This window comes from Mauremys mutica, chromosome 3 (assembly GCF_020497125.1).
Source record: "Mauremys mutica isolate MM-2020 ecotype Southern chromosome 3, ASM2049712v1, whole genome shotgun sequence".
Lineage (NCBI taxonomy): Eukaryota > Metazoa > Chordata > Testudines > Geoemydidae > Mauremys > Mauremys mutica.
The window spans coordinates 88,056,097-88,083,749 of record NC_059074.1 but is presented as its reverse complement, the minus strand read 5'-3'; the positions used below and the strand labels follow the sequence as shown (position 1 = coordinate 88,083,749).

Here is a 27,653-nt window from a genome sequence, read left to right as displayed (position 1 = left end):
GCCTCCGGGAGCTATCCCACAGTGCACCAGTGACCGCTCTGGACCGCAATCTGAACTCGGATGCAGTGGTCAGGTAGACAGGAAAAGCCCCACGAACTTTTGAATATTTCCTGTTTGCCCAGCGTGGAGCTCCAATCAGCACGGGTGGCGATGCAGTCCGAAATCAAAATAAAAAAAGAGCTCCAGCACGGACCATGCGGATGTGATCGCTGTAAGGGCAGGCAAATCCGTTCTATCAGCGCTCCGTTACAGAAGATGAAATTCAGAATCCTTTTTTAAAAATCTCCAGACAGACGCCATAGCAGGGACTCAGCGCACTGCAGCGTGACAAGCGTAACGGAAAGCCAAAGAATCAAATGGACGCTCATGGACTGGAGGACTGAAGCTATCCCACAGTTCCTGCAGCCTCCGAAAAGTATTTGCATTCTTGGCTGAGCTCCAAATGCTTCTAGGGTCAAACACAGTGTCCGCGGTGGGTCAGGGCATAGCTTGGCAATCTACTCACCCCCCACACACACCCCCAGAAGCGAAAGGGAAAACAATCCTCTGACTCTTTTACATGTCACCCTATCTTTACTGAATGCTGCAGATAGACACGATGCTGCAGCCGTCAACATCAACATCATCACTCCCCCCCTGCCATGGGTGGCTGATGGTACAAAAGGACTGGTAACCGTCCTCGTCATCAGCCTATTGGCACATGGGGCAGTAACCATGCTGACTAGCATCCGTCAGGTCGATCAAGGGCGCCTGGCCCTAATTTTTTCTGGTGGTGGATGGTGCAATATGGCTGGTAACCATCGTCATCATAGCAACAGGGGGCTGAGCTCCATCAGCCCCCACCCTTCATGTGTAAAGAAAAGATTCAGTTGCCCCTGGACTAGCAGAGGGATGCTGGGCTTCTCTCCTACACACTGCTTAATGTCCTGTCTGGACTAACATAGCAGCTGGAGGCTGCCTTCCACTCATTTCTCACTAACAAGTCACCATGTCTTATTCCTGCATTCTTTATTACTTCATCACACAAGTGGGGGGACAATGGTATGGTAGCCCAGGAAGGCTGGGGTAAGAACGGAATGAACAGGTGGTGTTGTTACAGGAGCACCCCCTGTGACTAGCATACAGATCATAATTTCTGCAGGATCTGACACAGAGCAGCTGTGCTCTCTGGTTCTATGATACAGTGGTTATCTAGTACACTTGCCTATATTCTAGGCAGGACTGATTCTATTTTTAGATACCAAAAAGGAGGGATTGACTCAGGGAGTCATTCCCAATTTTGGCTTTTGCGCCCCTGGCTAAGAGCAGCCAGGGGCACTTATGACAGCAGCAAATGGTACAAAAGGACTGGTAGCTATGATCATCTTAGTTCCAATTTATGGAAGGGTTTGGATGGTGCAATATGGCTGGTAACCATCTCTGCTGTCATGCAAAAGCAAAAGCATGCTTCTGTGTAGCGCTGCTGAATCGCCTCTGTGAGCGGCATCTAGTACACATACGGTGAGAGTCACAAAAGGCAAAACAAGCTCCATGATTGCCATGCTATGGCATCTGCCAGGGCAATCCAGGGGAAAAAGGCGTGAAATGCTTGTCTGCCGTTGCTTTCCCAGAGGAAGGAGTGACTAACGACATTTACCCAGAACCACCCGCGACAATGATTTTTGCCCCATCAGGCACTGGGATCTCAACCTGGAAGTTCCAAGGGGCGGCGGGGGAGGCTGCGGGAACTATGGGATAGCTAGGGAATAGCTACCCACAGTGCAACGCTCCAGAAGCCGACGCTAGCCTCGGACCGCGGACGCACACCACCGAATTAATGTGCTTAGTGTGGCCGCGCGCAATCGATTTTATAAAATCTGTTTTACAAAACCGGTTTATGCAAATTCGGAATAGTCCCGTAGTGTAGACGTACCCAGACTGATCTCCAGCTCTGGTGGGGTTGGGGAAATACCTGAACCTGGGGGTCAGCTGACCCAGGCTCAGTTCAGGGATAGGCTGCTGCCATGAGGGCTGAGTCCCTGCGGGCTCTGTTGGAAGGATAAGTCAGTGCAGCTGAGTTGTTGCTGCATGCTTGAGTGGGGACACACCTCAGCTTTGTTAGAGTAGCATGTATTTGAGGCTCTGGGGATGGGTGGGTGAAAGCCTGCCCACAGCTAAAGCCCTTCAGCCTAAGGGGAGGAGCTACCAGACCCAGTCTCAAATGAAAAAAAAAACCCAGGGATGGGAGTGAAGGTCACAGAGACAAAATCAGGGATAGGGAAGGGGTTCTATTGAAGGAGCAGCTGAGCCAGCAGCCCTGGTTTGGCTGTGGGTTTGCCTCACATTGTCTGTATGAGGTACACATCTCATCACACTGAGACAGGCCCTGTTATCTGGTTGTGCTCACCATCAGTGTGGAGACTGGGAGTGGCATATCAAATTAATACATAATAATAATTAATAAGTAACATTTTCATTTGTAAAGATCCTTTCATGTCCATCCTTCCGACTCCCTCACTTCTCTTTTTCTCCTCTCCTTTTGTTCCTATACCTGCTCCCTAGGCTTCTGTATCCCCACCTGCACATACCTCTGTTCTGCCCCTATGGCTCCCACTCCTATCCTCTCTCTTCCCCTCACTGCTTTCCTCTTCCTCTGGGCTCCTGCCCTTGTCCTCCCCATCTTTTCTCTCTGCCCACACACACAAACAGTTCCTCACGCCTCTGCATTCTAGTCAGGGAGCTTCTTCCTCCTCCTCTAAGCTGCCTGGGCACCATTATGGGGAACATTGAGAGCCCAGGGGAGACTGTTTCCCCACTCTCCGTTCCTGTGCCTGGTAACACAGCTGCCCCTGACACTTAGGAAGCACAATTTCAGGAAAGTCCTGCACAGCCCGTGCAGCTCAGAGTTGGAGCATGTTCATTTGGTGTGCAGGGACAGCATGTGCAGTCTGGTCACATGTAGGAGCTGTGAGGGGCTGGAGCATGCTAAGTGTAGACGGACCCTTTGGAGAATTTAGCTGCCAATTGCTAGCAAGTCATTACTGAGCATGTGGGAACTTAAATGTGTTAGAAACTTATAATGTGGCCAAATTTGGGTCAATTTTTCATACGCACAGCAACAGGCACATCTCTGATGCCAAATTTCAAATCCTACTCCAGAAACACTAAGATTCACAAAGAAATGGTTGTGAGATTTTTTTTTTAATCTGGGTATAATATTTTTTCTGTAACCACATTCTCAGAAATGGCTGAACTGTGTTACGTGAAAATTTCCAAACAATAATGCAGCCTAAGTCAGACATCTGGCACGGAAAACTTGGACTGGAAGAGTTAAAGTTTTGGAAAGTTATAAGCAACTGAAATAAGGGTCTTAAAATGGAAAGTGTCAGGCTACCCTAACCATAGCATCACTACCTGTGCTGCTTGTAACTGGGTGGTAACAAGGAAGCTGGAGTATATAGAAAACTTTGCTACATATTACTTCACTTAATATTTTTCACTAACAGCCGTTAAATAAATGGTAACTAGGAACTTACAGTAAATATTTTAAAAGTATCAAATTCATAACACTATGGAATAGTATTATACTACATAGAAATAATATGAAATGCATAATATTAATAAGAAGTAAGGATCTCTCCCGGGCTTCATTCCAAATGAATTGTATTCAGATCCACAGACCTTTTTTTTTTTTTTTTTTCTTTTAGCTCATCACTGAAGCGATAATTGCTACCAGGACTCAGATATTCACAAGATTTGTTACATCCCTGATGCAATCATTAACATTTTATGTCAGTGACTCACCACGGTACTTATGGTCTTTTCCACAGAAAGCTGTGTTTTGTGGATATTGTTTCATTACCTAATGCCTTAAATTTCAAGTCAATTCTCCTGGTTCATCTTAAGACCCAATTCTGCAAAAACTTGCATGCTTCATTTTGTACAGTGTGAATAGCTCCATTAACTTCAGTGTGGCTATTCACAGTAAGTAAAATGCCGCATATGAGTTGGTCTTTGTAAGATCAGAAACTATATCTGGATAATTTGGATGCCTTTTGTCTGATAAAATAAGCCACGTGCAATCTAGTATACAAATCTAGAACACACTTTTAATCCAGAACTATTTACTTTTGCAGGTGTCATCAGCACTTCCCTTGTCCAAGTTGTGATAATGTTCTTTGTGTCTACAAGGCCTTCCCCTACAAAGTGGTAACAATGTAATATAGCAGTGTACCACCAGATATTTTATGGGATCATGTTCATAATATTAAATATGTACTTCAATTGCTCCATACAGGAAGTATGCCGTATGCTTTACAATCAGACTTTGTAACCATGATAACTATGGAGAATGAAAAAGTTGTGAAAAAGCTATAATTAGGAAACTCAACATTCAAAACACAAACAAATCCTTAGAGGACAGTAAGACTGCTGTATGAGGGAGTAATAATAATTTATTCCTTTGAGAAGGCAAGGGCAGACTGAACTGCAGACACTACTCCCCTTTCTAATTCTATTGCCTCTGGCCTTCTGACTCTGCACAGTGTGTCAATGAAAGTGAATAACACTTTTAGACACCTATATTTTTTGTATTTTTGTAGTGGCATGGTTATGATATTAATGTGCATTTTTAAGTTTCAAGACACACACAAAACTGAGAATGGCTTATATGAGAGACTATAGAAAATTGGTATGCGCTTACAGGTTTCTCCCCACCTTAATATTTGTTCCATTATATTACTAGGGATTGAAGTTCAACATACTGGACAGAAATAACTGAGGGAACAGATAAGGGCAAGGCTGGAAGCCAAGGGGGGGATAGGAGTAGGATTTGGGGTGGGAGAGAGTTGGTGGGATAGCAGCAGGAGAGGGGACAGGGTCAGAAGCTAGGATAGAGGGATAGGGGAAGAGGGGGGACAGGGAAGCAATGGGGAACAGAGGCATAAGGGTCCACAGCACACTCCCCTAGAGAACCAGGAACTGCATCCATTATTCCTCAGTCTCAACATTTTTTGCTCTTCAGCAGCTAGTTGTGAAACCCCCTTGCAAAGTGTGTGTCTCATGCCCCCCTCCCTATTGACAAGTCCACAAAGAAGATTAGAGCCTTCTGTTACTATTGGTTACTCCATTCACCCAAGTGCTTAGAGGACTGTCCTGTGGAGCTAGAGGTCTGAATCCTGCTGATGAACCATGTGGATGGTCTGTATGGTTCCATGTGATGCAATTTTGTTTTTGGGGTTTTTTTTTTATGTTTACAATTTACAAATTATATAAAAAAAACTATGTTAAAAGAAAATTAAGGTTGCAAAACCAAGCACTCAAAAGCTAGGAAATGCTAGAAATAAGGTTGCTCATGCAACCTTAATTCAAGTCTCTTGTGAATAAGCATTATAATACAGTTTTCAATTACATGAACACATAATATTTTTACCACAAGGCCTCTGCCTCATTCACTGCGCAGGATGGGCAGTGCTCTCAGAATTAATGAGGTTAGTGTAGTGAAGGCTGTTGTTGTCTGTAGAACCAAGGCTTCTTCTGTGGTAGAAGCTGGAAGGTGTGTGGTGAGGAAGGGACCTGCAGGAAGACAAAGGTTGCTCTCATGGTTAAGTTACTTTATTGTATCCCGCCTGTGCCAAAGAGTTCCTATGTGACGCTGTGCAGGTCACATGTACCAACAGTTTCATAGGTAGCCACTAACTATGTCCCTGGTTTCCTAGATTACCGATTTGAGATACTTGATTGGGGTCAGACTTGCAGAAGTTGCAACTGCAGCTGACATTAGTGGGAGCTCAGCTCTGAACATATAAATTGTAATAAAATGCTAAATACCATAAAGAAAAATTAGATCCTAGTCTCAAATTGAGCACCCACAATTAGTTGGCCCTGATGACAATTTTGGGTTTAATCTCTGTGATTCAGTTTCCCATGCTTAAAATGGGGTTAATACCACCACCTCGCCTCCCAGGGTTGTTGTGGAGATAAATTTATTAATGTTTGTAAAGAACAAAGATACTATGATGCAAATACAATAGAAAGGCCCATGAAGAAATTAATTATTCTTTATTCAGTGCAGGGTTTGGATGTTGGATATAAATAAGGGCTGGGGCCACACATTGAGTGACAAGGACAAAAAGAAATACAGAATATCTACCCATTCAGTGAGCACTGTCCATCCTGTGCACTGAGTGAGGCATGGCCCCCTGGAAAAAATAGTATATGATCAAGTAATTAAAGATTATCATAATGCATATGCACAAGGGCACAGGCAATCTTAATCCTGCCATTTTCTAACTTTTGAGTGCTTGATTTTGAAACGTTAATGTTCTCTTTCGTCATTTTTTGCAGTCTAATAGATAAAATAAGTTTAAGATAACTTTCCCCTTCTTTTAGAGATACAGAATGGAATATGTTTGAACTATCATGCCACATTGCTTGATTTTATCTTTCTCTCTTGTACTTGTGAAATCCTTCACCATGACTAAAAATAAGGTTTAAAACCAGCCACCCATTATAACTTGACTCTTGAATAGGAATTATCCTTGTCACATTTTCACTCTCTCTCAGTATGTGAATGAAAGGACAGAAAGGTCTGTCTTTCATTCTCTCAGAAATTGTTTTTCCTCAATATTCCAGAGTGCTTTTCACTGTCTGATGTGTTCCCTGCACTGCTTATCATTATTTTGTCAGCCATATGTAGTGTTGATTAGGAAATTGATATAGTTACTAACAAGCCATATTTCACATGCAAGAATCCAGTCATTGAGACACATTTTTCTGGGTACACATTGAGCTGATGATGTAATAACACACAGTTAATTTATATTTTGGAAATTTACTTTTTAGTGCCTAAAAGGGTCATCAGAGTTATTTACGTTCATGTGACCCAAAATCAATACAGTGAAAAAAACAAGTACCATCCATTTGACCATTCTTGTGTGCTCTTCTAAGAAGTGGCTCTATGTTTGTGATGAAGAAGCCGTACTACTAAATATCTCCTATTGATATGTTGTTGGCATCCTTTTGTCTGCGAGAGACGATGTGAATTGCAACCTATGATATAGATGGTTTGCAATGTCTCATGTGACTGAATAGTCCAATCCGAGATTTGCATGCTCTTTGGCAGTTATTGCAAATGCATGTATCTTGGTTGGGAGCTGCTTGCTTTTCTCTTCAAGCTGTAGGAGCCAGCTTCTGTCATGGACTTTGATACCCCGATGAAGACAATGGTGCCACTTGTTATGATCACTTGCCAAGATTTCCCATTGGTCAGGATCAATTCCAAATTCCTTCATATCTCGCTTGCATGTGTCTTTATAGAGAAGGTTGGGACATCCTGTTGTTCTTGTTCCCTCTGCTAGCTCCCCATACAGCATGTGCTTGGGTATGCATCCATCTTCCAACCTATTCAGATGGCCCAACTAGCACAGTCATCTTTCCTTGAGCAGGGCCTATTGATAGTGTCAACAGCAAATTGGAAAAAGTCCAGATCTTCTTCATTTTAAAAACATTGCTGAGTTCCTTTGTGTCTGAATATATGAATACATATATTGTGCTTATTTGAGCAGGGAATGTTTCTTTTTCAGTTGACTGTGCCTTCTTTTTGTAGTACATATTTGTTCAGAGGTAGATCAGAGTTTACCATATGCACTGAGGTGGATGTGAGGGGAGAGGAGAAGGTCTTTTGTGCTTAACAAAAGCATGGGTTGTAGAGACCTAATATTTTGTTTTTGTTTTGTTTTGGGCATTTTTCCAGAATGTATTTTGTAATTTCAAAAAAATAGGTAACAACTAGATGCTATGTTGTTATTTGAAGTGGATTCTTGTTTAAACTGGAATGCTGATTATTGAACTATGTAATGTATCTGTAAAAAGCCTTAGAATGCATTTCTGAACTAAAGACCCTGCTTGTATAAGTAGGGACAGATGAATAAGATAAGGATACAGGCTCTTCGCTAGGACTGTACGTAGAGGAGAGCCTTTGGTCTCTAGGTTTATCTGCCCCTTAGGTAACATTCTCTCTGCTGTGTGACTGGGACATGGGCATTCAGGCCTAGTGATCAGAACAGGAGTCAGTAGGCAGGAACCAGTGGCCAGAGACAAGGATCACAGCCAAAGTGAGAGGTCAGGAATCAGCATAGAGGGTCAGAATCTGGTTACCTGGGGTGAGGCAAAGCAGGGGTGAGGCTGGAACAAAGCTGGATCAGGACTAGGACCAAGCAGGCGGGTGCAGGAGCTATCCCAGCAGTAGACAAATGCTTTGAGGAGCTGCTGAACTGCTGTAACTGAGCCCATCTGCTGATCATATCTATCAGGTATCATAGCCAATCGGTCAGCCTACTACAGGCCAGCTGAGCTTGTTAGGTTGCCCAGAGACTGGCTCTGCGGCAGGTCCTGATTTCTGACATTCTCCTTTCCCTCTGATTCTGCAGAAGCCCTTTCCCCACAGGGGTTTTTCAAGGTTTGGGGTCTGCTGATCTCAACCAGGGAGAAGAGAGAAAGCAACTAGGCTCTTCCAGATTTTGCTCCCCACCAAACATGCAGAGGAAGCCAGCGTATGTCAGTTCTTCAGTTAGAAGGTACATGGGTTGGCTTTTCACATACCCACTGAGGAATAAAGGACTCTGTGACCCAGGGACTCCTTGGTGCCAACTGGCAGAGGGTACCGAGGGTGCATATGGTTATACAGGGATCCTCTGGGTCAAATATATACATAACAGTTCACCGAAGGGTAGCATGTGAGGTCTCTACTGAGAGCCAGTAGCTTACTGGTTGTCATAATCATTTTGAAATGTGTATATGGATAATATATAAGGAGTTACATAGCTATACCTAATATTATTCCCTTCAGGTCTTGGAGTTAAGGCTGGTCACCAGGAGGTGCTTATCTCATGAAAGGAGGTTCACAGCTAGACTGGTTGAAAGGTGCTGCAAAAATTTGGGGTGAGCAATACTTTACAAGACATGGAAGTATCTAGTTAATTAAGTCTAGGCTCTAGAATGTGTGTGTTATGATTATAGTTGTATATGTATCCCTTTGTTTCCAATACTTATGCTAGCTGCTACTTGAATCTCTATGTTCTGTTAAATAAACTTGTATTTGATTTCACTATAAACATATTTAAGTGCTGTGTGTTAACTGTAGTGGTGATCTGAGGAGGAACTGGCAAGCTGGGATATACTGTTTTTTTAGAAGCAGCAAATCTGTGAATACTGTGACTGTCCAGTAGACTAGGGGCTGGCCACTGTGAGGACTAGAGGATTGTGTTTATGTTGCCTGTGGCCAGTGGAGTTGAGGAGCTGAACCAAGGCAGGCACAGACAAGGCTTCCTCACACTAAGGGCAGATGGTAGATAGGTCCCTCATAGCCCTGGGTACCCCCAGGAAGCATCACAGGCTCATCAAGTTTCAGCCTCTGTTATCTTTCAGAAATTTCCATTCTTAAGCACAAAAACTCTACAAGATTTCAGAGGACGGAGTGCTAAGAATGGTATTTGTATTGTAAAACATGCCAGTACACTTGGATTTAGCAGGATCTAGACTGGGGGTGGGGGGATGTAAGCTGAAGACATGCATGGAGTTGAAAATGGAGAAACTGAATTTGCCACACATTTTCTGGTGGATGGGAAAGAAGCTGTTTTTTTCCTCCCAGCCAATGAGCTATCATTCACATAAGGAGACTAGAAAGTGACATTTATGAGCAATAGAAACCAAAGAGGAGGAAGTAAATAGGTTGAAATCTGCCCCCAAATTTGAAGCATATGCACATTGGATGTGTGTTTAACAATTTTATTGCTTAGCGAGGAGGATTTCACTGAGATAAAAGGCAATAAGCACGGAAAGATCTCTGGGCAAATGTGAGTCTCTGATGTGACCCGAGAAAGCTCAATTTTATTGTGATCCATGTTAACAAAATGTTGAGCCTATAAGCCTAGTAATAATAAGCAATTAATGCGAAGTGGGGGCAGTCATCTCATGGAATCCAAAGAAAACGCAGTCTTGTAGGCGATTAATTTAAAAAAACATATTGTACAGCATTTGTGTAAAATGCATAAAGACCTTTTTAATAGGCGGTTAATGAGAAAGTCATGAAATAAATATAATGGTTGTGATCCATGTAGAACAAGCAAAAGCTTATGGGGTTATAATTCTGAGTAAGACAGAACACTTGATGTAATGACTACAGAGCAGCTGTAGTGACTCCGTAGTTAAAATTTAAGCTGTCTCTGAAGTATGAAACTGATTTCCAACCTCTCCCCTACCACACCTCCAACTTTTCCAAGAACAAAACTGTCTTTCTGAAAATTTGCTTGTTACATCTTATCCAAGAGTAATTTTTCCAGAGTTGTTTGGTAAAAATAAGCCAAAAACCTTTAAAGCTATGATGTTCTGAAACTATGGATGTATTGTGTCTATGGATGTGTTTTTTTTCCACTGCTTTTTTTGGCTCATGATGTTTCCAGAATGACCTGGTCTAGGAACGTCAGATGTGTTTTGGTCTTTTGACCATGCTGAAGAGAAGTGCTTTTTGGTATTTTTCGAGTAAGTCAGTGTATTGAAAGAGAGAGGCTTAAATTTTCAAAAGTGACTAATGATTTCTGGGGTCTCTATTTTTGGTTACTCAATCTGAGATACCTTCAAGGGGCATAATTTTCAAAATGTGCAGAGTTAATGATCCTTTCAAGATCAGGCTCTTTTAAGGACTATGAAGTTAGGCACCCAAAATCATTAGTCACATTTGATAATTTAGGCATAAGCATTATTAGTTTTTACATGAGTAAAATGAATCATTTCACCTATTGACATGCAAAATATTCATCATGGTTGAGATTTCCGAAGGAGCCTTAAGAAGTTAAGTGCTGATCTGACATTGAATTTCAATAGGGATTGAGCACCTCACTCCCTTAAGTTCCTTTGAAAATCTCATTTTATATCATTGTCTTATAAAAGACTGATCATAGTGCTGGTCAGAAAATGATGATGACTCAAATGACTTTTTGATCAAAAAATTGACAGAAAATTCTGGGTTTTTTCCCATAATATGTGCTGTTCTCTCAGTCATTATCTATACTCATAATACAAACTGTTAGGATGTGGTATTGGGTTTGCTGTTATTGTATGGGTCACTAATGGAGGAATAAAGGATAGCTGGGTTTTAAAGTGCAGGATAATTTAGAAAATGAGGAGAGGAGGTGGGTTGTAAGGGAAAGAACACATACTTTTTTGGTAATTATTTAATATTGAATTGCTTCTTATGAAGCAGCTGCTATCACTCGATAATTGAGACTGAAACCAAATCATCATCTTCTCAAAGAAGAAACTGATCTTCCTGAAAATTTTCATACCACTTTCATCCCAGTCTAGTTATTCTTGGAAGTTTGGTAAAAAAACAAAAACAAAGAGTTTTTAAATTAAGGCACTTAGAAGTTGCAGTTGTAGTTTACTTTTTGAAAATGATTTGAATGCATTTTTGAGCTGACCATACTTCTGAAACTCCGAATTTGCTTTGTTTTGGAGGCCTTGCTGAAATGATGGGCCTTCTAGAATTCTGAGGAAGGTTGGCCACAGTGTTGGTTTGAAATGTATTGACAACAACATTTATATCACAAACATTTTGAACATAAACTGACCTTCTTGTTCCAGCTGTTGGGGTAGGTTAAGGGTGAGGAATAGGAGCCCTGGGATAAATGTTGCCTGGTAGGAATTTGCAAAGGACTGTGGAAGAGAGGGACATGGGCCAAGTGGGACATAGATTGGAGGGAAAGAGATTGGAGTGCATGTGGAAGGACAGCGTGAAGACATGCTTCCCAGTTTTGGAATGATGGTGACTTCTGAGAGAGGCAGGTGGATCACAGGGAAGCGGTAGAACACTAGTGAAACATGCATGGAGGGATGAAGGGGGTAGAGGGACCCAAGGAACATACAAGAGGGGGCACGGAAGGGCAAGGAATAGGTTAGGGGAGAGGGAGCTGAAGAAGGTATATAGGTGTATGTGCAACAGACTTGGAGGAAATATATAAAGTCTGTAGACCCCTGCTTTGGCCATGAAACCAGAGCTTCCTTCCTCCAAATGTTAGCAAGTCCATAGAAAGAGGATGTATGTAGCAGGAGTTATACATGATAAGGTATGAAGGTAGAGGAGGAGATGAGGAGGCTTTTGTTTACATAGCCTGGAACAGTCTGCTTTTTTTAACCAGAAGAGGATCCCACCATTTAAAAACAAAATTGTGCAGTCTAACAGCTGTTCATTTGATGTATTCAACTGCCTCTTCTTTCAGAGGACAAAATAACTACCCATCCCAACCTTTCCCAGTACATTCTGCTTAGCTATATAACACATAATGTGGAAAATCCAGTTTCTATTATCCACTGAGCTTGAGACAAAGAGGAAGATTATTTAACTAACCTAGTCTGTTTTATGTACTTCCTGGTTCATGTCCTCCAACTCTTTTGTTACATAGACAAATAGCTTTATTCTAAACAAAATATGAAGGGATTTTTCTATATTTCAACATTCAAAACAAAAGCCATATTAAGTTAATCCCTAGTAGTTCCACCTGATTAAGAAGAGATTATTGCTAACATGATTTAAGCTTGGGTAAAATGCTGGTTACCGTAATAGATGTTCTCAAATTATGTATACTTTACAGGCAGCTTGCTAAATGGACAATGCTAGAAAACTTTCCCACAAACAGAGATCTCCCTGAATTAAACCGTAACAGCACTTTAAAAGGTCACATGTTTTCTAGAGGCATATTTCCCCTCCAAAACTTTTGACTAAAATACTATAGAACAAGAGGAAACCATTTCTGAACTAAAGTATAAACTTTCCTGTTGGCAGTGTTGTCTCTAGAAACACTCCTTAATTTGTTCTATCTCAATTATTATATTGCTCTTAAATCTGTTTTCTGTCTTTGTCTTACATGATAGCTCCTGCATACCAGTGAAGGTGAGAAAATGTATGTCCATGAGCTTTCCTGGTGAAATATTTCAAAAAGTTTTAAAAGCAATAGATTTCCAAGAAGATGAAGGAACAATGAAGACAGAAGATTAAAAAAAACCAAAAGAATTTATTTTATATATTATCACTCTAAAGTGCCAGTGCTAATCCTTAAACAGAGGGATAGTTGTATTAAATGATTTATTTAAGTAACAGAAAAATTGTTTCACATTCCTTTGTGAAGGAAAATGTCTTCTGTGGCAGCCTGTTTTCTCTTAATCATAATTCCAGGAAACGTGCTGCTATGACATTTTTCTGAATAGGGCCTGTAAGTAGAGGTTTATGGTTAATAGTTTAGCACCTTGAAAAGTTTCATAATATTAGCAAGCTGTTTCTTACAAACATATAATGTATTCATTTTCATAATCAGCCATACAGCTATGGGTGAGATACTATTCCATTTCAGAGATAAGCTAAGTGGATCAAGCAGATCCTAAAAGTGAGGATTTTATTGACAGAATAATTGATTATATTTGAAATTATTGTAAATTGTGTGTGTGTGTGAGAGAGAGAGAGACACACACACTAACTAGAGGGTATTTTCGTTTTACCTTTTCCCCCCGCCTCCCTCCTCCTTCCCTCCCGCATGTTGTAGGACTTATAAAAGATTGATTTCTCACATACTAACAGTTGAAGGGATTTTGTTTATATAAAATTTTGCACAGCCCTTCCAGGATTAGATTTCCCTAAACTCTGCATAGCCACCATGTCAGCTTTATACCTCATACAGGCTGACACCCCTCAGGGTTGGGATAATTGCTTTGGGTCAGGAATCTGAGCCCTGGTTATCTGGGAAGATGGGTCAGACTTGTACCATTGTGAATGTTATAATGTTTTCTTTGCATAACCTTATTTTTGCGTGCAAGTTTTTATTTAACTTTTGTTCAGTACTGACAGTGCTCGGCACTTTAGTAGACAGAAAAATAATCACAGCTCCTGCTCTAAAAGGCAGATACAGAGAAGACAGGATGCACTAGGAAATCCAGAGGCAGAAATATGGGTATCATGTCACCATGACTCTCCTCCAGTTCTTGGCTCAGTTGAGCTGTCTCTGGGGCTCTGTTATTTAATACCACTCCTGATCAGCCAACAAACATGAACTTTCCCACCCCTTGCCAGCTACAGAAGCAAAACAGTGGGTTCAGTTCAGCCCTGATGTAAGTCAGTGCAGCATCACTGCCCTTATCATGGGTAAATTTGTCTCTCTGACCCCAAGATATGGATCAGGGTCTTTCACTAGATAGTACTTCTCTCTAGATTACTACCCTGGTCCTTTAACTGCTCTTTTGATCCTGAGATTATTGTGACTGTTTAGCAAATACATCAGGCAGGTTTCCGGCTCTTTCTGAAGACTACTGACTGGTTGCATTTTATTTGGGAGACTTGAGTAGCAAATTATTTGAAATGGTTGTTAGGTATAACTCAGCCACCTTCAACCTAAAGAGATTCCTACTGCTGTTTCACAATTATATAAATATAAGAAAATGTTATTGCTGCTCTGCTGTGTTCTTACATGTTTACCTGTGTCTGTTCCATATATAAAACTTTCCAACTGGAAGTTAGTAAAATTCAAACTTTAATGCTCTGTCAGCCTAGTGGAGTGATTAGGAATGCACAAATAAAGTGTAAATTGAAACATGGCATCAAAAGAGACTTCTGTCTGAAAATATAGTTATCCATTCGATCATCATTTTTTATTATATTTACTGTGATCACATTTTGAAATAACAACCGACATACTCTGGATACTGTAAATATCTAGGTGGTCAGACAGATATATGCTAATATATTAAAAATGACAATAAATCAAAAAGTCTTTCATGGAATATGTTAATACTAACTAGCATTTTTCAAACATTATTCCCCACCACAGACGCATGAGATCAGTAGGTGATGATTATTATAGCACATACTTTATATGTTTGGAAATTGAGGCACACACATTTTTTAAGCCTGTCCATTAATTTTTAACATCTCAGTATTTGGGTGCCCAACTTTAGATCCCGTAAGACTGCTTTTCAGAAGACCTGAGCAACTGCAGCTACTATTGAGTCCAACCAGAGTTGTGAGCGCTCAGCATTATAAGAGTGTTCTATATAGAGAGATGTCAGCATATAAATTAATAGATTATGTACTAGTAGACGGCACATGAGAATATGCAGTTGCTCCTGGATTTTGTAGCACCAAGAAAACTTCATTATGTGTTGCAAATGACACACTGGGTGAAACTTTTTTTATGTAACTCAACACTCAGCACCTCTGAAAGTCAGTTCATAGGAGTCTGAAGTTGGGCACACTAACACAGAAGTTCCCCCAAACTAGTGGACACATTTGAAAATGATTTGCCTATGGAGTGAATTCCAAGCCAGCATTAGAACTCAGGAGTTCCTGGCTCCGCCTCCTAAGTTCAGACCCCACACTCTGCCTGTCTCTGAACAAAAGCTTAAACAAAAATTATACAAACTGAATATTTAATATTTTAAAAGGAGAGGGGGGAGATCACACACACGCAGAGTGAGATCACTCACTGTGCCAGTCCTTATTACAGATACAGATTAAAGACATTTGTTTGTTTGCACTTTTCCTTGATCTCCAACACATCTCCTTGTTATTTTACCCAGAAAGCAGTCTTTCTAAAAGCATATTTTAAAAAAAACATTGTGAAGCTGATTTGAAATGAAGTTACTTTGAAAAAAATAAAGAAATTTGTTTCACTGTGCTCCGAGCTTGGACAAAAGAAGTAACAAGTACCTCTGACCATTGGAAAAATGGGGTTTTGCTAACTGTCCTAATAATGTGATGATATGGCTGACTCTCTGCTAGACTCAACTATAGAAACAGCATAATTATGAGAGTAGCCACAATTTCCTTATCTATTATGAACACTTGCTGCTTAACTGCATTTCAGCGTGTTGAAGACTGAAGCAGAGAATTAAAATATAAACTTAGTTTTTCCAGAAGTAGTTTTCACACATTCTAAAATCTGCTAAAATAGACCAGGAGCAGGTGATGTTTTGGGGTCTTTGAATTGTTATTGCCAAAGGCATGTCATATGCTCATTTTAAATATTGTTTACTTCTTCAGAAGGGTTCTGCTCTAGTCCTGCTTACTTTCTATTATATTCAGGTTCTGATATGACACTCATCATCATATTTTCAGACATTAAAAAACAGATGAACCATTTTTAAATGATGGACTCAGTCACATTTTTCAGTTCCATCAGCCTTCATCACCCAGGCATACACGTTAGCTTTCAAGTATTATTGGTAAATCAACATAGACATAGCCATACTCCCATTAAAATCAATGACATTATTGCCGTTGACATCAGTATCGGTTTGATTAGACCCCAAGGTCCTGGTCCTGACACCACAAAAGCCAATGGGAATGTTTCCCCTGGCTTCAGTGGGCTTTGCATTAGGCCCAATATGAGGCTATTACAGTAGTAATGGAGCAGCTGCTAACCCACCAGAACCACAAAATACCAACATTCAGATTATTTTGTAAAATCATAATCTACAACAATGAGGCAATGAATCCAGATTTATTATAAATTAGCCAGTTTTGACAAAGAGAAAATCTACTACCTTAAACACAGGGAGCAGTTACTTTTAAAACATTCTCATAAAAGTACTAGAGGGAGGAAGAATTTTGAGAAAGGAAAAAAAAATACTTGTGGCTAGTGTCTGGAGGACTGGTGACAATCCTACCAAGAATGTTGAGCCTAGATGCAGTGTAGATTGAGCAGCCAAATTATAATCATTATAGTTTTTTTCTCAATTCACAGTTAATTAACATTTCCAAAGCAAATGGAAATTTCCATATCGCAATCATTGTAGTTGTCTAATTCTGCTGCATATTAGCTTCTTGGAGCATTATGATAGTGTCTAATATAAACAGATTATTGTAGAAAATCACTAGATGAAAACAGCAGAGGCCAGATTTCTATCTAAGCCTTTTGATGATCAAAGCTTTAATATACTGTATATGCTGTCTTAATAAATAATGAATGTGAAATGGCTGTGGTAGTAATATCAAGCCTTACATAATGATTATTTTAAAATTAAATATAAACAAGCATATTTAAAATAACTATTTTCATTAAGTACAAAGCCCAGGCAGCCAACCACAAAGAGTAGAAATAGCTAGGATGAGATTTATCATCCTTAAGTCATTTGTACTAGATTTGTACTAAGTCCTTTCCTGCACTAAAATAAAGGGCTAAAAGTATCTCATAAAAGTGGCACTTAGTAAAAGATAACTATTTCTCAGGTCATCATTTCCAATTTGCTGCTGAGCTTCAGAAGGAATCTGCTAGCACCAGAAATTTTTGCTTGGATTTAGTTTTTTGCTGGTCTTACTTAAACTGTACTCCAGCAGCCCTGCGAAAAGCAAAGAGATTCTGTTGACTACAATGTTATCAGCAGTTCAAAGCATCTTTTTTAAAACGTTCTTGTCTTATTAGAGTATACGTTTGGGGTTTTTTAAATCACATAACTTGTGTTCACATTAATATTAACAAGTTAGATAAACTGAAATTTTAAATGTACATATGACATCTAAGATTGCATACTCAAGTCATCCACTTTGTCTTTACCTGAAAAGGAAAGAAAATTAGGATTTTCAATGTGTTGCAAAAAAAACTGCATGTGAAGGTTCAGCTATGTTAATCATCCCTGCCTCAGTAATGAGAAATTAATACTCAAATCATCTGTATTTTATATACTATGCATTCAGTAGTGTCAGTTGAAACTTAAACCTGGAAGAATTATTGGACCTCTCAAGAGCGTATTGATCTGATTCTTGCAGTACGATGACACTGTCAATGTCTTTATCTTTTAGAAGATAACATGATGAGTAGGTACGTTATAAAAACAATAAATTATAGTGGAATCTTCTTAAATTGACAAAATGTATTTTCTATTTGCAGCTGGTTCAGAATTGAAACTAAAAACATTATAGCTTTTCCTACGGGCAAATGAATAAACAACTTTTATATGTCAACTTTAACTTATTGAGGAACATTAAATTAAGCTATAATTAAAATACAAGCCTATATTTCAATATTACAAGATGGGATTAAAACCAGGAACCATATCCTATTGTTGACCTTTGTGCAAATCTATTGACACAAAAGAACAAGGATGGAATATGACTACATGTTATCTGCTGGCTATTTGATTCTCTTGGCATAATCAAAGAGAGAGAGAGATTTGTTAAATGCAACTTAGCTTGAAACTGACTAGAAATGCTCTTTAGCACATTTTTCTGCAGTGGTAAGACCTGAGCAAATTGAAGCTATACTTTCTGGGAATAAGTGTTACCATATAATGAATGTTGAAGCACCCTCATGAGCCTAGCATTTTAACTGTTCATAAAAAGGTCATATTCTTTTGATTCCTATGGCTAAAACTCTTGTTCAGGCTCTATTCATTTTTCCCCTTTAGATACTGTGACCTACTCATTGCTGGCCTCCCTGACACCCACATCTTCCCCCTCCAGTTCATACAAAATGCTGTCACTAAGATCATCTTTCCATGTCAGCCCCTTTGAATCACTCAACTGTCTTCCTTCTTCCCCTGCATGAAGTTCAGTCTTCTTGTCACTACCTTTATGTTCCTCTCCATGTTCCTAAAGACCACTTCTGCCATGATGGCTAAAAGACACTACCTGACATAATTAATATACCTAATAACATAATTGTTTCAACATAATTTAGATGTAGCCAATCTCTATCTTGACCATTCTTCTTATATATTAGATTCCTTTTTCCTACCTGCTGACTGTGTGTCTTTACTGTGAGCTGTTTAGGTAAGGACCATACCTTCTTATCTGTTTGGAAAGTGCCTCACACATTGTGTGTGCGCGACCAAATAATCCTAATAATAGGAATGAGTCAAATACATTTGGGACTCCAGTGAAGTTCCTTTTTTATCTGAAGTATCTGCCAACTAGTAAACTTTAGTGTTGCCAGTAATTTGAGGAGATGTGCCATGAGAATATGTTTGGACTAGATTTTTCCTCATACACAAGTCTGGCTGCCCTGAGAACCTGTGGACCACAACAGGAGGAGTACATGACTGAAGCTGACTACCACAATTGTGTAATAAACAGATGGCTTTCCATTTCCTTTGTGAATGGGACCACAGAAGGGCATAATGGGGGCATAACTACAGAAATTGAGTGTGGTCTGCCTATATGTGGAAATGCACAAGCAGTTGACCTGGCCAAGCACTGTTCTACTCAGAGCACCTGCAGAAATTATTTTTACTATTGTTGGAAGTAAAATGGTTGAGGCAGCTGTGCATGAGGCTGATCTCAGGCAACGTATGATCTCATAAGGCTAATTTTTACCTCAAATGCATGTGCCCTTTCTGAGGGGTGAGGAAGGAAGGTGTTGCCACTTTCCCTACTTTTTAGCTAAAATTTGTCCATATGAGGTCTAAGTTATTCAAAAGTATTTTACATAGAAGAACATCAAGGATGTTGGCCTTTATTGTCAGTTGTGCCAGGGAATAAATAGGGTTACTATTCTATATATTATTTGAGTTGTTTTATATACTCCTATATATCTTGTCATAGTTATACCACACAGCTGGTAACTTTCTGTGGCACAGTATATCTCAATCAGCATTTAAAAGTACCATTCTAGCCAAAAATTAAGATGGCAAAGCACTGAGAATTATTATGAGGGGGGAGATTACTCAGTGGGTCTCCTTTTCCTCTAGAGAAAGTACATCTAAGATTCTGTTCCAAAAACAGTTGGAACACAAAAAGATGAAGCCTTCTACAAGATATCTGATCAGGGAATACATATGGTGATAGTGACGACAAGCTAGCTATTTATCTGTTTAAGTCCCTATGTCAGAGTCTACCCTCACTTGAAACTGGGCGGTTTCAAAGTGAGGACCCGCATGTCTTCCCCCACCCCAAAATCCTAGGGTAGGTCTCCCCTTCGGCTGCCACCACCCGGTCAATTCTGTGGGCCGGGACACCCCTGTTTCCCCCCTTGGGAACACAGATCAATTCACAGAGGAGGAACCTCCCCCCTCTTCCCTCTCTCCAGCCTGCTCTGGAGACAGAGGTGCCTGGATTCAAACGCCTTGAATCTCACACACACAGGGAAGCAGCCCACTTCCCCCTCCCCTTCCCCTGAATTTCCCCAAGGGAAGGAATTAACCAAGTCCAAAGAAAAGAAAAGAATTTATTAAGAGAACAAAAGAAAATACAGAATCTCTATGAATCCAAGCTGGGCACTCATAGGGTATAACCTTGCTAAGTTCTGGAGAGAATCCTCTCTCTTTCTCAGTACAACCAGTACAAGCAGAATTAAGAATAATCAATAACAAACACACAGAATTGCAAACATAGGATTATTAGATAAGGACACAAAGTATCTTTCTAATACTCACTATCTTGACTAGAAGAAATTAGTTCAGAAAGGTGGAACTTGTAGGGACTTGATTAACTAGTCTGGTCTCTTGAACTCCAAACGGCCAAAGACAAAGACCCCCCCAACCAGAGGGAAAAGTTCCCTCCTAGGAGTTTCAAATTCTCTTCCCTGATTGGTCCTCAGGTCAGATGCCCACCAGGTACTATGCTTTAACCCTTTACTAACTATTCATGACACGCCCCCCAAATCGTCACAGTGGGATCCACTGGCGGCGATTTCCTCCTAGAACTGTAAAACAACCAGAGTAATAAAACACATGCACTATTACATCGACTACTAAGCATGAAAACATATTAAGAACAGTTTTTAGCCACTTGATTCTGGGAAACTTTCACGAGAGAGTGCATCAGCAACTTTGTTGGAAGCTCCTGAAATGTGTTGAATGTCAAAGTCAAAGTCTTGGAGAGCTAAGCTCCAGCGGAGAAGTTTCTTGTTGTTTCCCTTGTTGGTGTGAAGCCACTTTAGCGCAGCATGGTCAGTTTGTAGCTGGAACTGCCGGCCCCAAACGTATGGGCGTAGCTTTTCCAAGGCATACACAATGGCGTAACATTCTTTTTCACTGATGGACCAGTGGCTTTCCCTCTCAGACAGTTTCTTGCTGAGAAACACGACAGGATGGAAGTTGTGATCCGGTCCTTCCTGCATTAGTACCGCTCCTACCCCACGTTCAGATGCATCGGTGGTAACTAGGAAGGGTTTGTCAAAGTCTGGGGCCCTTAATACAGGGTCCGACATGAGCATCGCCTTAAGCTGGGTAAAGGCTTTCTGACACTCATCAATCCACTTAACTGCATTTGGCTGGGTTTTCCTGGTCAGATCAGTTAGTGGGGCAGCGATTTGGCTGTAGTGTGGTACAAATCGCCTGTAATATCCGGCCAAACCTAAGAAGGATTGGACCTGTTTCTTTGACCTTGGGACAGGCCACTGTTGGATAGCCTCCACCTTGGCCTGTAGGGGTTGATGGTTCCTTGACCCACCTGGTGTCCTAGGTAAGTCACTCTGTTGTGGCCTATTTGACACTTTTTGGCCTTAACCGTTAGTCCTGCCTGCCTGATGCGCTCTAAAACCATTTTCAAATGTTCTAGGTGTTCGGGCCATGAATCAGAAAAAATGGCCACATCATCGAGGTATGCAACTGCACAGTCTTCCAATCCTGCTAGTAGACCATCCACCAGCCTTTGGAAGGTGGCAGGTGCATTCCGCAGTCCGAACGGAAGCACAGTAAACTCATACACCCCTGCATGGGTGATGAAGGCAGATTTTTCCCTGGCGGGTTCATCTAGTGGTACCTGCCAGTATCCCTTGGTTAAATCAATGGTAGAGATGAACTGGGCACGTCCCAACTTTTCCAATAGCTCATCAGTGCGTGGCATTGGATAGTTGTCTGGACGAGTTACAGCATTTAGCTTACGGTAGTCCACACAAAAGCGTATTTCCCCATCTGGTTTGGGAACCAGAACCACTGGAGATGCCCATGCGCTGGTAGAAGGGCGGATGATACCCATCTCCAACATGTTGTCAATCTCCTGTTTAATAGCAACTTTGGCATGAGGTGACACCCGGTAGGGTGGTGTTCTAATCGGGTGAGCATTACCTGTGTCAATGGAGTGGTAGGTTTGCTCAGTCCGTCCTGGGATGGCTGAGAACAAGGGGTCGAAGTCAGTGCACAGTCCCTTGATCTGTTGCCGCTGTAGACGTTGTAGGGTTGTGGAGAGGGTCACCTCTTCCACACCACCATTTCTTTTACCTTCGTAGTAGACACCTTCAGGCCACTCGGTGTCATCTCCTTCCTGAACTGTAAAGTGACAGACCTGTAATTCTCTGGGATAAAAGGGCTTTAGAGAGTTAACATGAAACACTTTAGGCTTTAAAGAGGAATCAGGGAATGTTATGAGGTAGTTAACAGCTCCCAGGCGCTCCTGGACCATGTATGGTCCTTCCCAGGACGCCTCCATCTTATGGGCCTGTTGCGCCTTCAAGACCATGACCTGGTCTCCTACCTTGAAGGACCGCTCCTTGGCATGTTGATCATACCAGACCTTTTGCTCCGCTTGAGCATCTCTTAAGTTCTCTCGAGCAAGGGCCCAAGAGTCTCGGAGGGTGTTTTGAAGGTTGCTTACAAAGTCCAGAATGTTAGTCCCTGGAGGAGGTGTAAACCCCTCCCATTGCTGCTTTACCAGCTGTAATGGCCCCTTAACCTCATGGCCATACACCAGCTCGAATGGTGAGAATCCTAAACTCGGATGTGGAACAGCCCTGTAGGCAAACAGCAACTGTTGTAACACTAGATCCCAATTATTGGAGTGTTCATTGACGAATTTGCGGATCATGGCCCCCAAAGTTCCATTGAACCTTTCCACTAGGCCATTAGTTTGGTGATGGTACGGGGTGGCAACCAAGTGATGCACCCCATGAGTTTCCCACAGGTCTTTCATGGTCCCTGATAGGAAATTTGTTCCCGAATCTGTAAGAATTTCAGAGGGCCAACCCACCCTGGTAAAAATGTCAGTTAAGGCCTGGCACACAGTGTTAGCCCTGGTGTTGCCTAGAGCTACTGCTTCCGGCCATCTGGTAGCAAAGTCCACAAAAGTCAGTATGTACTGTTTTCCTCTGGGGGTCTTTTTTGGGAAAGGACCCATAATATCCACAGCTACTCGCTGAAATGGGACCTCCATTATGGGGAGTGGTTGGAGAGGGGCCTTGACCTGGTCTTGAGGTTTTCCTACCTTTTGGCATACCTCACAAGACCGGACATACTTGACAACGTCCTTGCCCATCCCCTCCCAGTCAAAGGACCTTCCCAACCTGTCTTTGCTTCGTTTCACCCCAGAATGGCCACTAGGGTGATCATGGGCTAAGCTTAAGAGCTTTTCCCGGTACTTGGTCAGAACGAGCAACCGTTTTTGAGGATGCCAGCCCTCCTGGTGTCCACCAGAAAGAAATTCCTTGTATAACAGTCCTTTCTCCACAACGAACCGGGATCGGGTAGTAGAGCTGAGAGGCGGTGGGTTGCTGCGTGCCGCCGCCCATGCTTTCTTGAGGCTGTCATCAGCTTCCTGCTCTCTCTGGAACTGTTCCCTTGAGGCGGGAGACACCAGTTCCTCTGGAAGCGATGTAGGTGATGAGGTTGTTTCCGTTGACTGTGGACCGCTCCCCGCTGGTGCACAAAGTGTCATTTCAGGCTCCGGCTGAGCCTCTTGGGTAGGGTTGTTTGCTGCTTCTGCCAGTTCAGGCCCATTGGCGCCCTCTGGCGGTGGAGTTGCAAGCGCTGGCGCCGGTGCTGGCGCTGGTTGCTCTTTCAGTTCCGGTTCTGGGACTGGATGTACTATGGCTGCTGTAGGTGTTGGCCTGGGATCCGGTTCCACCACCTCTGTCTGGGTCTCTGGTAACACAGACGGGGTCCCGGTGGATGGCTCAGGAACAGGGATGGGTCCGGCAGCTCGTCTGGCTTGGCTGCGTGTAACCACTCCCTCTGTTTTTTGCTGTTCAATGTGTCGGGCCAAGTCGTTCCCCAGTAGCATGGGAATCGGATGGTTGTCATAGACAGCAAAAGTCCACTTCCCTGACCAGCCCTTGTACTGGACAGATAAACGCACTGTAGGTAATGTTACAGGTTTTGACATGAAGGGTCGAATTGTCACTTTGGTTTTCTGGTTGATGAATTTGGGGTCCACGAAGGTTCGGTGGATAGCTGACACATGTGCTGCAGTGTCTCTCCATGCGATGATCTCCTTTTCGTCCACTCTCAAAGTTTCCCTATGTTCTAAGGGTATTTGAGATACATCTATGTCCGGCTTTCCTTGGTGTGAAGGTGCAAGGAGTTGCACTCGGTTTAGGTTCTTTGGGCATTTGGCTTTGATATGCCCCAATTCATTGCATTGAAAACATCGCCCAGTTGATGGGTCACCGGTTTGTGTTGGTCTACTGGAGACTGGTGAGGTAGAAGAAGAGGTAGAGTGTGACTGTCCGTGGGTTGTAGGTGTGGGTTTGATTGGTCCGCGACGGTAGGGTTTAGTGTCGGTGTGTACCCTGTTGGATTCGCTCCCCTTGGCAGTAGCTTTCGTGTTGTCTACCGATGCCATCCATCTGGCTCCAATCTCTCCTGCCTCAGTGAGAGTTTTTGGTTTACCATCTTGGATGTAGCGTCTAATGTTCTCAGGAACACCATCTAGGAACTGTTCCATCAATATCAGGAGGTGTAGGTCGTCTAGCTCCTTAACCTTGGATCCTGATATCCAGGAGAAATAGTGTTTTTCCAGGTAAGCAGCGTGCTCTGGAAATGACATCTCTGGTTTCCATTTCTGGGCTCTGAAACGCTGACGGGCGTGATCAGGGGTGATGCCCATTCTGAGTCTGGCCTTGGTTAGGAACAGTGGAAAGTCGTCCATCAGGTCTCTAGGCATTTCAGCTGCCACCAGGGATAATTGTCCGCTGAGCTGTGACCTCAGCTCCAGCATGTATTGATCTTTAGGAAGATGGTATCCAATACAGGCCCTCTCAAAGTTTTCTAAAAAGGCCTCAACATCATCCCCTGCCCTGTAGGCGGGAAATTTTCTCCGAGAAGGTTGATCAGTAGGTTGAAAAGGGGTTGGATTGGTTGGCTCCTGCTGCTTAGTCTTTGCTAATTCCAGAGCCTGCTGGTGGGTCTCCCTCAGGATTTCCATTTGTCTCTTGTGCTCAGCCTCTTGTTTCTCCAGCTCCCTCTTGTGGTTAGCTTCTTCCCTGGCCCTTTCTGCAATAATTAGTTCCATCTGTCTTTGATGTTCTTTTTGTTTTTCTTCAGCCTGCAGCCTGGCCAGGTCAAGTTTGCTAATTGTTTCACCAGTACTCATGATTGTGTGCCTTCTGGTGCTGGCCACACCCCTATGCAGTCAGTGAACTGTCTGTGGTATTTGACAGTCCCTAACCCTGGCTATGATAAGTTGAGTAAAGAAAGAGAAATCAATCCTTTGTATAGCAAATTGTGGTTTGTGTAATGTTACTGGTTTGTACTGAGAAAGAGGGAAAGAGTAAAAAAAAATTCCTCTGTCTCCCTCTGCTCTGAGTTGCTGTACCCAGCAGCCCAGCTGAAAGGCTGCTGCTAACAATACCCCTGAGAAAAATCTGGTCTATTCCTCAGGGATTTGTGTTCTCCTGTCTTCTGATCCTTTCAAAAGACACAGGGAGAAAAAAAAAAAAACCTGGCTGGAGGGTTTGTCTCTTCCCCCCCCAAACCTGTTTTTCCTGTTGGATGGGAATGTACTTTGGCGAGCACTTCCCCCCACCTTAGGAATCCTGAGTGATACCTGATATCACAAAGGAAGGACACACCTCTAGGGAAGAGTTTTTCCTCAGCATAGCCAGCAGAGAAAAAAAACTCCTCCCAACCCTGAAAACTGCTTGAAACTTGCCTTTTCCTCAAGCTGCCTCAAGCAAACAGAAGAAAACTGCTTCCAACAAAGCCTGCTGGAACTTAATTCCCTCCAGCCAACCTGGCTGAAACTGTAAACTCCCTCTTCTGTCAGGTTGCTTTCCTGCTCTAGAAGAAGAGAATAGCTCCCTTCAGCGTAGCCCAGCTGAAAAAAACTGCTTGTAACAATGGGTTCGAAACTCCGCTGCCACCATGTCAGAGTCTACCCTCACTTGAAACTGGGCGGTTTCAAAGTGAGGACCCGCATGTCTTCCCCCACCCCAAAATCCTAGGGTAGGTCTCCCCTTCGGCTGCCACCACCCGGTCAATTCTGTGGGCCGGGACACCCCTGTTTCCCCCCTTGGGAACACAGATCAATTCACAGAGGAGGAACCTCCCCCCTCTTCCCTCTCTCCAGCCTGCTCTGGAGACAGAGGTGCCTGGATTCAAACGCCTTGAATCTCACACACACAGGGAAGCAGCCCACTTCCCCCTCCCCTTCCCCTGAATTTCCCCAAGGGAAGGAATTAACCAAGTCCAAAGAAAAGAAAAGAATTTATTAAGAGAACAAAAGAAAATACAGAATCTCTATGAATCCAAGCTGGGCACTCATAGGGTATAACCTTGCTAAGTTCTGGAGAGAATCCTCTCTCTTTCTCAGTACAACCAGTACAAGCAGAATTAAGAATAATCAATAACAAACACACAGAATTGCAAACATAGGATTATTAGATAAGGACACAAAGTATCTTTCTAATACTCACTATCTTGACTAGAAGAAATTAGTTCAGAAAGGTGGAACTTGTAGGGACTTGATTAACTAGTCTGGTCTCTTGAACTCCAAACGGCCAAAGACAAAGACCCCCCCAACCAGAGGGAAAAGTTCCCTCCTAGGAGTTTCAAATTCTCTTCCCTGATTGGTCCTCAGGTCAGATGCCCACCAGGTACTATGCTTTAACCCTTTACTAACTATTCATGACACCCTAAAAGCACAGATGCTAAATATTAATGTAGACATACATCTGGGCTTTCACTACATTTCTACTAGAAACCCCATGCTTATCTTCTATTTTATCTGCTTGCCCACCACAGACAGACAGAAACTCTCACTCCCTCTACTAATTTAAAACAAAATAAGTACCACTACAGCTGGTGGGTGTGTCAGGTCTTCTAGTGACTTTTATGCTACTTAGAAAGTCACAACAGCTGCTTTCTACACTCAAGTAGGATTGGTAAGAATGATTGATGTTGATAATCTTCTTAGAGTCCTGTAGGGCACAACCTGGAAAACACACACACATCTTAGAAAGTGAGTGAATTTAGCTAGTTGCATGTAAATATTTTAAATAAGTGACCAAAAGACTAATCTGTTTGAGGTGGGGAGGGGGGAGAAGGATGTGGTATAACTGACAGTACTGGAAGGAAGACATACCAGTGTTACCATGGTCAGGTTATTGGAGACTACAAAGTGAAAATTGATTCAGGAAGCTGTAATTCATAGGCAGCAGCTCTGAACCTAAAGAAACGATTCCAGTCAAAGAGTCTCAGACAGTAAGCAAAGGTGTAGTGCTCCAGCTATAAGATGAAGACTGGTAAACCTGTTTAGATTTAAGTTTTTCCTGAGTTTTAGCTTGTCTGATGATTTTTGGCTTTTATGGATGGTTGGTAGAAGCCAACACTGAAAGCAGATAATGAAACTTTAGAAGCTGAGTAGCTGATCCCAAGTCATCCATTCTGTATTCCTGTATTCCATCATAGTAAAATATGGGTCTCCTTTATGCTTGTTGGCTTATTTACTAGCTCACATTTCACACTCTCTACTGTTTTGGTTTTTT

At 42.1% G+C, this 27,653-nt stretch overlaps 1 protein-coding gene across 4 annotated transcripts in view; it reads left to right on the top strand.

Moving 5' to 3' along the window:
• Positions 1-27,653, top strand: part of HS3ST5 (heparan sulfate-glucosamine 3-sulfotransferase 5) — a 276,592-nt gene that overhangs the window by 169,967 nt on the left and 78,972 nt on the right. Inside the window, exons 4-5 of one of the 4 annotated variants that reach the window (XM_045008679.1) lie at positions 8,409-8,555; positions 8,828-8,919. The exons of 1 other annotated variant lie outside the window; for it this stretch is intronic. The gene's annotated coding sequence lies outside the window, so the exon portion shown is untranslated. Of the gene's footprint in view, positions 1-8,223; positions 8,556-8,827; positions 8,920-27,653 lie in introns of those variants that run through there. 2 more of the 4 variants (XM_045008682.1, XM_045008680.1) reach the window with 2 other exon arrangements.